The following is a 12921-nucleotide window of genomic DNA, read 5'->3' as shown; positions in this document are numbered from 1 at the left end:
TCATTTTCTTATTATTTACAGTAACCCTCAGGTACCTGGCTTCACCAGGACGTTCCCTTTGGGGAGCCTCCTTGGCACCATTCCACCCTGCATTCCAAATGAGCTGGCTCATGTTCTCCCACAACCCTGTGCTTCCCTCTTTCAGGGCATTTAGCATTCTTCTGTTTCCTCTAGGAGACAATGGGGGCTTGAGTTCAGAGACTCTGTCCTCTGCGTCCTTGTACCTGCAGAGACTAGCCCTGGTCTGGCACATAGTAAGTGCTAGACAAGTTTGTTAGAGGAATGAATGATCTGACTTCTCTGAGCTTAATTTTTTTCCATTTGAAAAATGAGAATATTAATAATAGATGAAATAGGGGTTTCCAAGAATCTTCCTTAGAAAAAAGGCCCTGCCCCCTTTAATAATAATAGTGATAGATTTTGTTTATTGGGCGTTTATTATATGTGCCAAACACTGGCCAGGCACTTCATGTCTTTTCTTGTTGTCTCTTATCCCTCCACCTCTATAAGAGGGGTGCTATTATCGCCATATAAGGGCCTGGAGATGGGAAGAAACTGCCCCAAATCAAAAGCAAACAAGTCTGGCATAGCCAGGGTTTGGATTCCAAGTCTGTAATCTTTCCGCTATGGAATTGATGTTTCTATGCGAAGTTCGGTTTGAGTTGTCATCAGCGGGTCTCCTCACGGGTACCCTGACGGTGTAATTATGGCCTGTAAAAGGTTGACCTTGAAAGTTGAGCTAGTGAAATCCAGCCTCTCATACATTGCTTGGCACGTGGTAATTACATGCTCAATATATAATTGTTGAATAAAGTACTGAATTAGCTAATTAATGAAAAGCCCATGGATGGTATCAGTAATTTATCTAATAAGCTAAGAGACTGAGTATGTGATTGAACAGTTCTTAAAGACACGCAACTTCACATGACACGCAAATATTCCTAGGAAGGTAAAACTAGAATTTGATTTTCATTTAGTCTGTGAAAAATATGAAATAAGGGGATTGGCTAGTCATCTGGAGATCTTATTGAAAATGAAGATTCCTAGATTCCATCCCCAGAGTTTGTTCGTTTTACACTCTCCTTTTGTGAATGTGAAATAAAACACTTTGTAAATTGTGGAGTGTTGTACACACTTGGTGTATTACTAAGGAATTGTGTTCACATGAAGGTTGGAGAGAATATCCTTTGGGATCTACTGAAACTCAAGGAAGGGAACGGTTTAGCGACTCAGTTAAATCAGAAAAGAGAAGGGCTCTTTCGTTGGGTGAAAAGGAATGTTTCTTTTGTTAGTATCTCATCAGAGGCAAGTCTGGTTGGCTAAAACTTAACGAATAGGTTTCACTGGTGTGTTTGGGGTTTTCAGGGTTGAGTCCTCCTCAGCTTACCTCGGTGATAGCCGTGTATGGCCCCCGTGTACTCACAGTCTGAAAGGAGAGCCAGGAAGCCCTGAGCCAGGCTGCCATGTCTGGGGTCCGTGAGCCCTGGGGAGCCGGGGGTGCTTCCGCTTGTCCGTCATGCTTGTCACTCAGCCCCTCTTTCTCTTCTTCCTTCTGGAGATTCCTTCCTATTCCATCAGTGGTTCCTTCTTTATCTCTCCTTGTTTCTGCCTAATGGCTTCTGCTCACTGCTTTCTATCTTTAAAAATACAAATAAGCTACATTTATGGAGCTTTACTGTGTGCCAAGTAGAATTTCATTTTTACCCTCACAACAAGCTTTTAAGGTAGGAATAGAGTGTCCTCCTTATCTGATCATTCATTATCCTACTCTGTTGAGGCCTTGGGCGCACAGGGCTGCAAAAGCCATCAAAATCGGAAAATTCCACTAAGGCACTGAAAACCAATACATTTGCCACTCAAAACCCTCTCCCCACTTAATATTAGTCTTGGTAGTTAACAATCAATAACATATGATGCAAACGTAATGCGAAACCTAATAGCGAAACTTGAAAAAGATATAGAGTTTCGTAAGTTGATGTCAATAGGAAAGCCACTGATAAATGAGGGTCTGAAGGTGTGGCCCGTTAACAGTTAGAGAAGAGAAAATCGCCAAGGTCTCTGTCAGTTTTGCTACTTGACAACTGGTTTTGCTGTTCTGCTATTCTGCAATACATTTTGGAAATCTTTGGTATGTGCACAATTATATAGTTGAGTGTAGGCATTAACATAGGCCAGATTTTTATCCTTTTTGGGTCTCCCAACCTTTCATGGAATAAGAATTAGGCCCCTAGAGGGGCTGGCCCGGTGGCGCAGTGGTTAAGTGTGCACGTTCTGCTTCAGTGGCCCTGGGTTTGCCAGTTTGGATCCCGGGTGTGGACGTGGCACTGCTTGGCAAGCCATGCTGTGGCAGGCGTCCCACATATAAAGTAGAGGAAGATGGGCATGGATGTTCGCTCAGGGCCAGTCTTCCTCAGCAAAAAGAGGAGGATTAGGGGCTCCTGATAAGCCCCTAGGCCATCAGACTTCTGGGGGCAAGGGCAGCTGGGGGCTGGAAGGTATTCTTTTTCCGTCTGTAAAACAAGCTCATAAATCCTTGTGGCCCTTGAGACACCCCTCAGGTTAAACATGAAAACAGCAGATTGATAAGATTAGCTTCTTTTCATAACAAAGTCAAAGGTCATCTTACTGAATATTTACAGTAACCCTCAGGTACCTGGCTTCAATACCATGGCTGACTTTAAAACAGAAAAATATCCATGGCTTTCCGAGACCTGATCAACAGGCAGGGAGAGTGGGCCAAACAGCCCCTGGTAGTTTCCTTGAGAGCAACGTTCCTATTTTGTCAAGAAAAACACACGCGTTAAAACATTCCATTTCACCAAATAGGACTAAACGTGGCTCAAGTCTGCTAACCTCTCACACATACTTATTTTGTCAGTGTATTGATTAGGTTTTGGTTATATGTTGATTCATCTAGGTTTGTGTAGCTGAATCACCCTAACATATGAATACATAGAATTTCTGGCTGTTTAATTTTTTATCACTCTTGCACCTTTGTTGTCTTATATTTTTAAGACCATTAAAATCTTATGCTTAACACAATTTAGTTTAACCAACTGAAAAACATCGAGAACGTTTATCTTGAAGGCTTATATGGTATTTTAAAATGGTTTAGGTAAAATGATATTAGTTGTAGCAATAATTTAGGCATAGAAGTTATGGTAGTTATTAAAGTTTTTGTGAAATCATAGAAAATAATGAAACTTGTTCATGTGGAAGGGACTGTGGGGTTGGGGAAAAAACTCAAGGTTTGCATCCTGATTCTATTATTTACTAACTTTGATATCTCAGGTAATAGTTTACTTAGTCTGGGTCCGTGTTCTCTCAACTATAAAATAAGTTTTACTTTGGATTGTATTTGGCATCTGTTTAATTTCTGCTTTCTTATGTATTTTAATATGTGCTATGTTATATTATACTTGTAAAATATTATATAAAGTAATAGGCTTTTTAAATTGTAAAAAGTCATATGTTGTTTACATAATATTTGTTTCATATATTCGTTTTTGTTACCCAACCAGGTTCATTTTTGCCAATTGCACAGAAAGCCAATCACCAAAACAATGAATTTGTAGCAGAGAAAGAGTTTTAATCACAAGGCAGCCAAGTGAGGAGGCAGGAGAATCAATCTCAGATCCACCTCCCCAAAAATGGGGACTCCAGGGTATTTATGGGGTAGGGGGCAAGGTGGTCTGAAGTATAGAGATAGATGATTAGAGGTGAGGAGAGGTGAGGTAATGAATGATTTGCACGAACAGAGTCCAGCACCATGGCTCTTCATAGGATGCGTGTTCACAAAATGGCAGCCTTCCTGTGGTCTGAGGGTGGAGATTTTAGCTCCCTGACATCAAAGGGTCATTTATTGGTCATCTCTGCAGGCCCAGTTGATGAGTTGGTGGTCTCAACCTGCCTGAACTGGATAAGGAGTGACTCAGTTCCTGAAAAACTTGAGCACCCTGTCCGTTACCCTGGTGACCCAAGTATCAGAGATGTTATCTAGAGGGTGGGTTGCACTAATGCCTTATCTAACTACTTTTGCAAACAGACAGCTGAGTATAGTGAAAGCAAGTTGGCCCCTGATTTCATTTTGTTGTTAGGGTCAGTGAATCAAGAATCCTGACTTTTCGAAATTCTTTAGTGTTTCTCATTCTTCCCAGTAACTTTGTATTAAGGCAGGTAAGCCAGAAGCGTATAGGTTTTAAAGAAAACCTGATATAACTCGATCAATCTGTGTTAAGAGGAATGGTCATTGTAGTCAAACTTTCTTTTCCTTCTCCCTTGAAGTCACTCCTGGTCATGGTGTATCTGTGTAACAGTCTGCTGGCATTGGCAATATCTGGGGGTCAGGGTGGCATTTCGGGGACAGCAGTGAAGACTCTGAGAACTCTCAGTGACACTGTCTTGTTAAATTCTGAAGCTAGTACTTAGTGGATAAGAGCAGAGATGTCACCTTAAAGAACTCGTGCTCAACTGAGGTTGATTCTGTCCCCAGGGGATAGTTGGCAATGCTGGGGACATTTTTGATTGGCTTAACTGTTCTTAGCTGGTCTTCCCTCCCAAATTCCTCCTCCCACCCCACCTCAAGCCAGTCCTCTTTTTATTGAGTCCTATGGCAGTGAACTATGTCAAAATCATGAGACAAAATATCATGCATTGCAAAGGTCAATATTATCAGGAAACATAGGAGGGAGTGTGTGCATGTGCTGCTGGCATTAGTGGGTGGAGGTCAGGGATGGTGCTAGACGTCCTACAGTGCACAGGACACCTCCCAGCACACTGAATTACCTGATTCCCAATGTCACCAGCTCTGAGGTTGAGAAACCCTGCTTTCATAGAACCACTGGCTTTCCTACTAGTGAATCTTGAGTATAGGGATTGAAGGTATTAATATATCATTTAAAAAATATGTGGCTTAGAATAATGCAATTTGCAACATTTCAGGAAAAATTGTAGAAAAATAGACAGGGTTTGGCAATAATTATCCAAGCACTGTTCAGAGAAACTTTCATTCATTCATTCAACAAATATTTATTGAAAGCCTACTGTGTGCCAGACCATGTTCTAGGGGATCAACATGAGTTATGGGGCTATTTGGTGACTCTTTCCTTATTAAAGAGATGGACCCGTAAGACCATTAAATCTGATATCATCAAATATTCAAATCGTAAAATTAACTGCCCTGCCCCCCATTCTGAGCCTGTGCTCACAAAGCTCATCTGAAAATTTGTTTCTGAGAAGCACGTGTCCAAAAGAAAGTGTACTGTGGGCCCTGGATGGGTGGCCGTCGTATTTTTTCTAGGTTCCTACTCTTTCACAGTATGTACTTTAATTGAACTTCTAATAGTAAATGATTTATTTTTAGAGGAAAAGAAAGTAGATTAAAACATTAAACTTGTTCTCAGTGCTTGCAACCTTCTTTTTTGGGATGTTGTTAAGATTATTTTTTGTTAATGGAGATTTGTATAGCCTAGTGCAATCATGAACTCGAGAATTTTTATATAAAAAGATCTTGCCCTTTTCATGGAATACTACTCAACCATAAAAAAAGACAAAATCGTCCCGTTTGTAACAACATGGATGGATCTTGAGGGTATGATGTTAAGCAAAATAAGCCAGACAGAGAAAGAAAAACACTGCATGATTTCACTCATATGTGGAAGATAACAAATAGGTGGATACAGAGAACACATTAGTGGTTACCAGAGGGGAAGGGGGTTGAGGGGTGGGCGAAAGGGGAAAGGGGGCACATATGTATGGTGATGGATAAAAATTAGACTATTGGGGGTGAGCACGATGAAGTGTATTCATAGATTGATAAACAATAATGTACACCTGAAATTACACAATGTTATAGACCCTTATGATCCCAATAAAATTACTTGGGGGAAAAAATAGATCTTGATATTTTCATTGAACTCCTGCAGCATTTATTATTGGAATTCTTTCTTTTGAGCTTATTCTCATTCTCACTTTTGCTGTCATTGAAATCCATATGTTTTCAAGTTACAATCCAAGTAGAAGGTAAACTCTCAGAGTGTGTGGACCAGGGTCTGTAGCTTCTTGTAAACTTCTAGGCACCTCACATCGTCTAGTGCCTCTCAGGTAGTCAGGGAGTTTGGTTACCATTTACCCAGCATGCACATCATGGCATCAAGGGCTTTGTAGGAGCGACCTGGTACGCAGTGAGCATGTTCAGGTTTCTTATGTGTTTTGGAGACCGCATAAGTGGAATGACCCAGAGTAGAGTTTAAAATACGCTCACATGATTGAATGTAAAACGATTGTGATGCTAAATCTCTATGTCACAATCTGTGGCAGCCCAGTTTTTTCTTTCTCGTCTCCAGATAACCCCATGGATCCCCAGGGTTGCTTGCTCAGTCTAATGAGGTTGTTCCAAGTTTCTGTCTCCAAAAAACTGGGAGAGAATGCTGAATGCATCCTTCCCAGCTGCTACTGCAGATGTTGCTGCTCTGGGCGTCCCTTCGGAAGCCCAGACAGTCTGGGTGCAGCAGAGCAAATGCCCTTTCACTGCAGTTGCTGCTGGTCCTCATAGTGGCTCCTCAGAGGGCTGGATTGGAGCTCTAAGTCATCAGCCATAACCTGTGCTCAGGATCCAGGCTCTCTTACTGGTTTCCCACAGAAAGGGAACACAGTCTCGCCCAAAAGCACTGCTAAGGGAGACTCCGACACTCAGACAGGGCAGGTCCAGTAGTCCCCAGGCTGTTACCTAGGGTCTGGCTCCAGGGTCTTGCTCGTACCCAGAAATGGCCTTTTGAGGGGGGAGATTTGTTCTTCTCTTCCTGGGGCTCGTCCACCACAGGCAGAGACGTTTCCTGCATCTCCCACACCAGCAGAGACCTGGAAGGGTTGGCTCTCCCTGGCCTCTTGGTCCCAGTGCACTTTGTTTTAGGAGGAGCTCTGCTTGTGTGTTACTCTTCCTTTTAAAGGGTCTGGAAAAGAGAGGATGCTCACTGCGCGTCACCTTTCAGATTTAACCACTTCGTTAGAGTGAGAGCTCGGTTCACTGCACGTGTTTCTCACACGCTATTCGACGAGACCAGGGCAGTAACCAGAAGTACAGGTGAAGATGTGCCAAACTCATCCTGGCTTATTTTAATGTGATTATTCGTAAGTCTTGGTTTTAAAATAAAAGATAGGTCTGGGACAACTACAAAAGTGGATAGGACATCAGGATGACAGACACAAACCTGGACCACCTAGGCAAACTGGCCTGTGAACTCATTCTCAGAAGAGTCTTGACCACGTCCAAGGAAGAAAAGGAAGGTCAATATTGCTGAAATGTATCGAGAAATGGAGATTGCCGCATGAGATGAGACCACATAGGTAGAGATGAGCCAGACTGTGCAGGGGCTTCGAGGCTGTGGTGAGGGTTTTGGGTTTTATTGTAGGGATAATGGAAAGTCATTGGAGGGTTTTCACCTGGGGAAGAGTATGAGCTTATTTGCATTTTTAAAAGTCCACTCTTGCTTTTGTATGGAATGTGGAATTTTTGGTGCAAAAATGATAGGCGGGAAAGCAGGAGGAGATTTTAGTAGCCCAGGTGAAAGATGACCATGGCTTGGGCTACCATGATAAAGAATGGAGAGAAATGGTTGGAGTTTGGACATATTTTGCAGCTAAGACTGCTGATGGGTTTAATTTGGGGTATGAGGAACAAAAGAAGAAAAAATAACTATTAGTTTTCTGGCTTGAGCAACTGTGTGGGCTGTGGTGTCGTTTGCTAATGAGGGAACATGGTGAAAGAACACATATGGGGGAAAATCAAGAGTTCACTTTTGGACATGTTAACAGTGAAATAGATGCCTGTTAGAGTCTGGGGGAGAGGTCAGAGCTGGAAATACAGATTTGTAAGAATGAAGTGTATAGGTGGCATTGAAAAAGATGTGAATGAGCTGACCAGCTGGTTAGTCAGGAAGAACACCAGACAATGTGGTGCCACAAGAGGAGAAACGTTTCAAGGAGAAGAGAGTAGCAAGATAATTGCTGCTGAGAGTTTAAGATGAGGACAGAGAAGTGATGTTGGTTTGGACGTGATGGAGCTTTCTGGTGATCTTGCTTAGCACAGTTTCTGTGGAATTGTGGGCACAAAGTCCAGTTAGATCTGATTGATGAGAAGCTAGGAAGTGAGGAAATGGAGAGAAGACTTTAGACATCAACTTAGAGGAGTATTACTGGGAAAGGAGACAATATAATGGGGTTGTAACTGCAAGGAGGTGTAATCCTGGGAACATAATTCTCTTTCTGTCTCTCTCATCCATCCATCCATCCACCCATCCCCATCCTCACATTGTTTATAATTACCAATTGAGAGAGAAGAGGTTGCTGGATGCCTCAAGTCTTTGAAAATGTGATAGGGGATGCGATCCAAAGCAGCACAGATGGAGAAGCATGTAGGAGCAGGAACACCTCATCTGTTGGAGGAGGAGGCAGAAAGGTAGACTTTACAGGTGGAAATTTGATGGTAGAAGGATGACGGGATTCCCATCTCAGTCCTTCTACTTGCTCAATGAAGTATGAGTCAGGTCATCAGCTGATAATGAGAGGAATGGGCATTGATAATGAGCTGATAATGGGCATTGTGGGGATGGATAATGTGGGGGAGGGGTACTGTGGATTTGAGAAGGAAGAACATGGTGTGAAATAGTAATTTTGGATAGCGGGAAAACAAATATTCCAAGAACGTGTAGTGAAATACCCAGCAGTGTATTGTGCCCATTGTGCCCATTTGAGATTGGAGGTCCGGAGTGTAAAAGGGATTTGTTGACTTGGTTGTGTGTTTTTCTTCAGCCACATTCAGCTGCGTCAGTTAGAGTGAGCAGGCAGACTGCTGTGTTTAAACAAGGTCAGAATTTTGCTGAGTACTGTAGGGGGAGGAGAGTGGAAAAGGGCAGTGGCATACCGAGGGAGCGGCAGTAGAATGGTCTGCCACAGCAGAGGAGGAGCATTTAGTGTTGACATATTTAGAATTGCCAGCACATGGTGACAATAAACAGCAGATGGGCTTCTAGTCGGCTTCATCATGTAAATTCTCTTTAGGCAGTGCAGCCTTCTGTTGCCTGCGCCTGGGAAAGAAAAGAGGACTCCCACTGCAGAGCTTCTCTGGGCCACTGCAGGGGAGTCAAGGATATTTACAAAGGAAGGAACAGAGGGTTTATTGATTAACCATGGAAATCAAAGAGAAAAGCAAATCTCCCACCCCAAGAGGCCATTTCTGGCTTAAAAAATGTTTGACTCCTCTTTTCACCAGCCATCCCCTCTACTGACAACTGTTTCTACGAATCGTAACTATTCTCCTTTAACAAGTATCGAATGGAGGAAGGAGGTTGGAAGATGTGGAAATTGCCCAGGGCCAGTCAGTGAGTAATAGTGTTACTGAAACCAAAGAGGGTTCCCTCCTGGCGAGTTAAATCAGACTCTCCACCAGAAGTAGTTGTCTCACAATGTAAGGTATATCTGCAGCAAACAGGAAACCATGAGTCCTGGCGTCCCCTGAACAAAGGGAAGCAGGGACATTTGTTTGGGATGGGGATGAATATTCAAAAGCGGGAGGTGGGTATTCGCTTGCGCAGGCTCTGTTGGAAAACATGCTTCCACGTACACTGCAGGTTATGGTAATAAGACCTAAGCTCCTCCTGGAGAGATCTTAGCATTAAAAATAAGGCAAATGTCACAGGCGTAGCTCTGGTGGGGAGGCTTGGTCTGGTTCAGGGTGCTTGGTGACTGCATCTCCTGAACATAACAAAAGGAAAAAATGATTTGGAAAAACAGTTAAAATATCCAAACTCACCTTGAGTTCCTCGGGGCAATTAGTCAGTGACAATAAGCATGGCTGAAGGCCAAATCTAGGCCCTTCTCAGCCAAGGCTTTTGCACTTTTTCCTCTGCTGTGCTACTTACTATCTTTAAAGTCTTTTCACTTTTCTGACCCAAAAGAGCTCTAGGTAATCACAGAAGAATTTATGATTACTGTAAGGATTATTGTTTACATGTCACAATGTGAGACTGGCGAGTATAGTTTATTTAGGTAAATACAGAATAGGAGACTTTGACTCTTTAATATGCAGTCTGGGAAAGAGAATTGTGAAAAGCTAGTGATGAGCATTTTACATCTACTCAAGGTTACGGGGAGGATAACGAGTCAGTCCTATGTGGTCCTTTTATTTTTCCCGATGATGCTTGATACGTTCGTTATTCTTAACTCTGTTGGATTTTTTATTTCTTATGGAATAATTCAGGTATAGAAACATGTATCAAGAACAATATGAACACCCATGTAACTAGAAATAAAAAGGTCAAGAGAGAAAACGGTGCACACATGATTGACGCCCTGTGAGTCCCTCTCTGATTCCGTTCTAACTCCTCCCCCAGGAGGCACTCCTCCCCCAGGAGGCCGCCAGTGTCCAGGAGGAGCTTAGGTCTTATTACCATAACCTGCAGTATACACATCCTGCAGCATCTGCAAAACTCTCCTGTGAAAGAATGAAGGTGGAAAAGCAAATTGTATGTTAGTAGTGTTCTGAAAATAGCTTTGATCTTGCAGATTCCCTGAAAGAAGGGTGTAAGGGAGCCTGGAGGGTTCCCCAGGGCACACACACCCCCTAGGACCACTGCTCTAAGATATATACTTGTTACCGCCCAAGGGAGGGTTGTCTGCTTGCTGCGAGACATGCCAAAAGTCAGGAGGCAACGTGGTAGGAGAGAAAGTGTTTATTACAGCTTGCTCGCGAGAGGGAAGATGGCTGACTAATATCCAAAAGAAGCATCTTACAGAACAAAGATTACAGGCCAGTTATACAGGGGCTGGTCTCTGGGCGGGGGAGGTGGCTGGGCTCTGGGTGGGGCCTCCATCTCTCTCCAGGTGGGCACAGACCTCTGGTCCCAGTTCCTGATAGTCCTTTGTTTTACTGGATATACAGCAGAGAATGGAGCAACTCTCTATACCCTGATCTTTCGGTTGTCATTGATGATGGCTATCAGCATAGGCTCTCTGCCCTGGGGGTCATCACATTCCTGGAGAACTCAAAAGAGCAAAGTTATCATCTTAAAGCAGCTGGGAGGGGCCACAAAGTCTACATAGCACGTCTGGGCTAGTTAATCAGAGGTCATTCAGAGTTACAATGTGGTTTCTTTTCTACAATGTGGCTTCCCTTATGTCAACCTTATGTTGAGCTGGTATCATTCTTAGAAGTGGAATGTTGTGGTTTTATGGTAAATATGTCTTTTGCACACTTCCAAACTGTTTTCCAAAGTGCTTGTATCAACCTGTGCTCCCATCACTTGTTCATCAGAGTTCTCATTCCTCTGCATTTTCACAAACACTTGTTATTATCACTTTTAAATTTTTTTCCCCAAACCTTATGCATTTAAAATATCTCATTGTAGTTTTAATTTTCATTTCTATGATTACCAGCAAGGTTGAACATCTTTTCCTACATGTATTAGCAATTTTGGTTTTTGTTTCTATAAATGATCTGGTCCTTTTCTCATTTTTCCATTTAGTTGGTTGTCTTTTCTTATTGGTTTTGTAGGTGTTCTTTACATATTCTGGATGCTCAGTCTTTGTCAGTTATACGGATTCCAAATTAATTCTCCTTTGAGCCTTTTCATTTCACTATTTTAATATTGTCTTTAAATATTTGGAGTAGTTGAATTTACAAAGTGTTTTTCTTTACAGTTCTGGATTTTGGGGTCTTATTTAGGAAAATCTTTTCAACTCTGAGGTTATAAAGATATTTTTAAATATTTTCTTTTAAAATTTATAAAGTTTGATTTTTTATATTTAGTTTTTTAATCTACTTGGAATTTACTTTTATATATGTTGTAAGGTAGGGATCTATTTGCGTGTGAGTATGTGCCTGCACTGTTTATTAATAAATTTTCTTTGTTCTTCTGATCTGAAGTGCCAGCTTTGTTTACTTTGCAAATGTGCGTGTGTATATATATAATATATTTGTTTACTTTTCTCTCTCTCTATATATAAATGTAGGTCTATTTCTAGGCTTTGAAATTAAGTTCTATTGATTTATTTTTCTATCCTTACAGCAATATCATATTCTCTTAATTACCACAACTTTATAATAAGACAATACATACAAATTAAGCAAATATTAGACCTTGTTGTTCTTTTTTTTTTTTTTTGAGGAAGATTAGCCCTGCACTAACTACTGCCAATCCTTCTCTTTTTGCTGAGGAAGACTGTCCCTGAGCTAACATCCATGCCCATCTTCCTCTACTTTATACGTGGGACACCTACCACAGCATGGCTTTTGCCAAGCAGTGCCATGTCTGCACCCGGGATCTGAACCGGTAAACCCCGGGCTGCTGAAGCGGAACGTGCACACTTAACTGCTGTGCCACAGGGCCTGCCCTGACCTTGTTGTTCTTTCATTTTTCAGAATTGTCTTGGCTATGATCTTCCATATCAATTTTAAAATCAATCTATAAAGTTCCATGAGAAATCTTTGGGCTACTGATTGGAATAGCGTTGGATTTATAGACTACTTTGGAGAAAAATGGCATCTTTATGAACATGATATATTCACCCCAAATCTTCTTTCATATCCTTATGATAAGTGGTATATTCTCTATAGGTGATCTTGGAAATTTTCGCTTCCTGTCCCTTTGGATTAGAATGTGGGTTTTTGCATACTTGCCTTCTGTATTCGTTTCCTAGGGTTGCTGTAACGAACTACTAGGAACTGTGTGCCTGAAAACAACAGAAGGTGGTCATCTGCAATCCGAGAAGAGAGCCCTCCTGGGGAACTGAATTGGCCAGCTGCTTGATCTGGGATTTCCCAGCCTCCAGAACTCTGAGAACTAAATGTGAGTTGTTTAAACCACCCCGTTGTGGCAGCCTGAGCTCACCAGGACAGTGGGAGTCCATTCTTCGTGTCTTCCAACT

General features: G+C 42.1%; 1 long non-coding RNA gene across 2 annotated transcripts in view; it reads left to right on the top strand.

Moving 5' to 3' along the window:
* LOC106782902 (uncharacterized) overlaps positions 1-12921 on the top strand; it is a 160567-nt gene that overhangs the window by 14599 nt on the left and 133047 nt on the right. For both annotated transcript variants that reach the window (XR_011434177.1, XR_011434178.1), the window contains exon 2: positions 12694-12842. This is a non-coding gene — a long non-coding RNA (uncharacterized lncRNA). The remainder of the gene's footprint in view (positions 1-12693; positions 12843-12921) is intronic.

Source organism: Equus caballus, chromosome 30 (assembly GCF_041296265.1).
Source record: "Equus caballus isolate H_3958 breed thoroughbred chromosome 30, TB-T2T, whole genome shotgun sequence".
NCBI lineage: Eukaryota > Metazoa > Chordata > Mammalia > Perissodactyla > Equidae > Equus > Equus caballus.
Note: the sequence above shows the minus strand (reverse complement) of the source record. Positions and strands in the feature narration are given on the sequence as shown.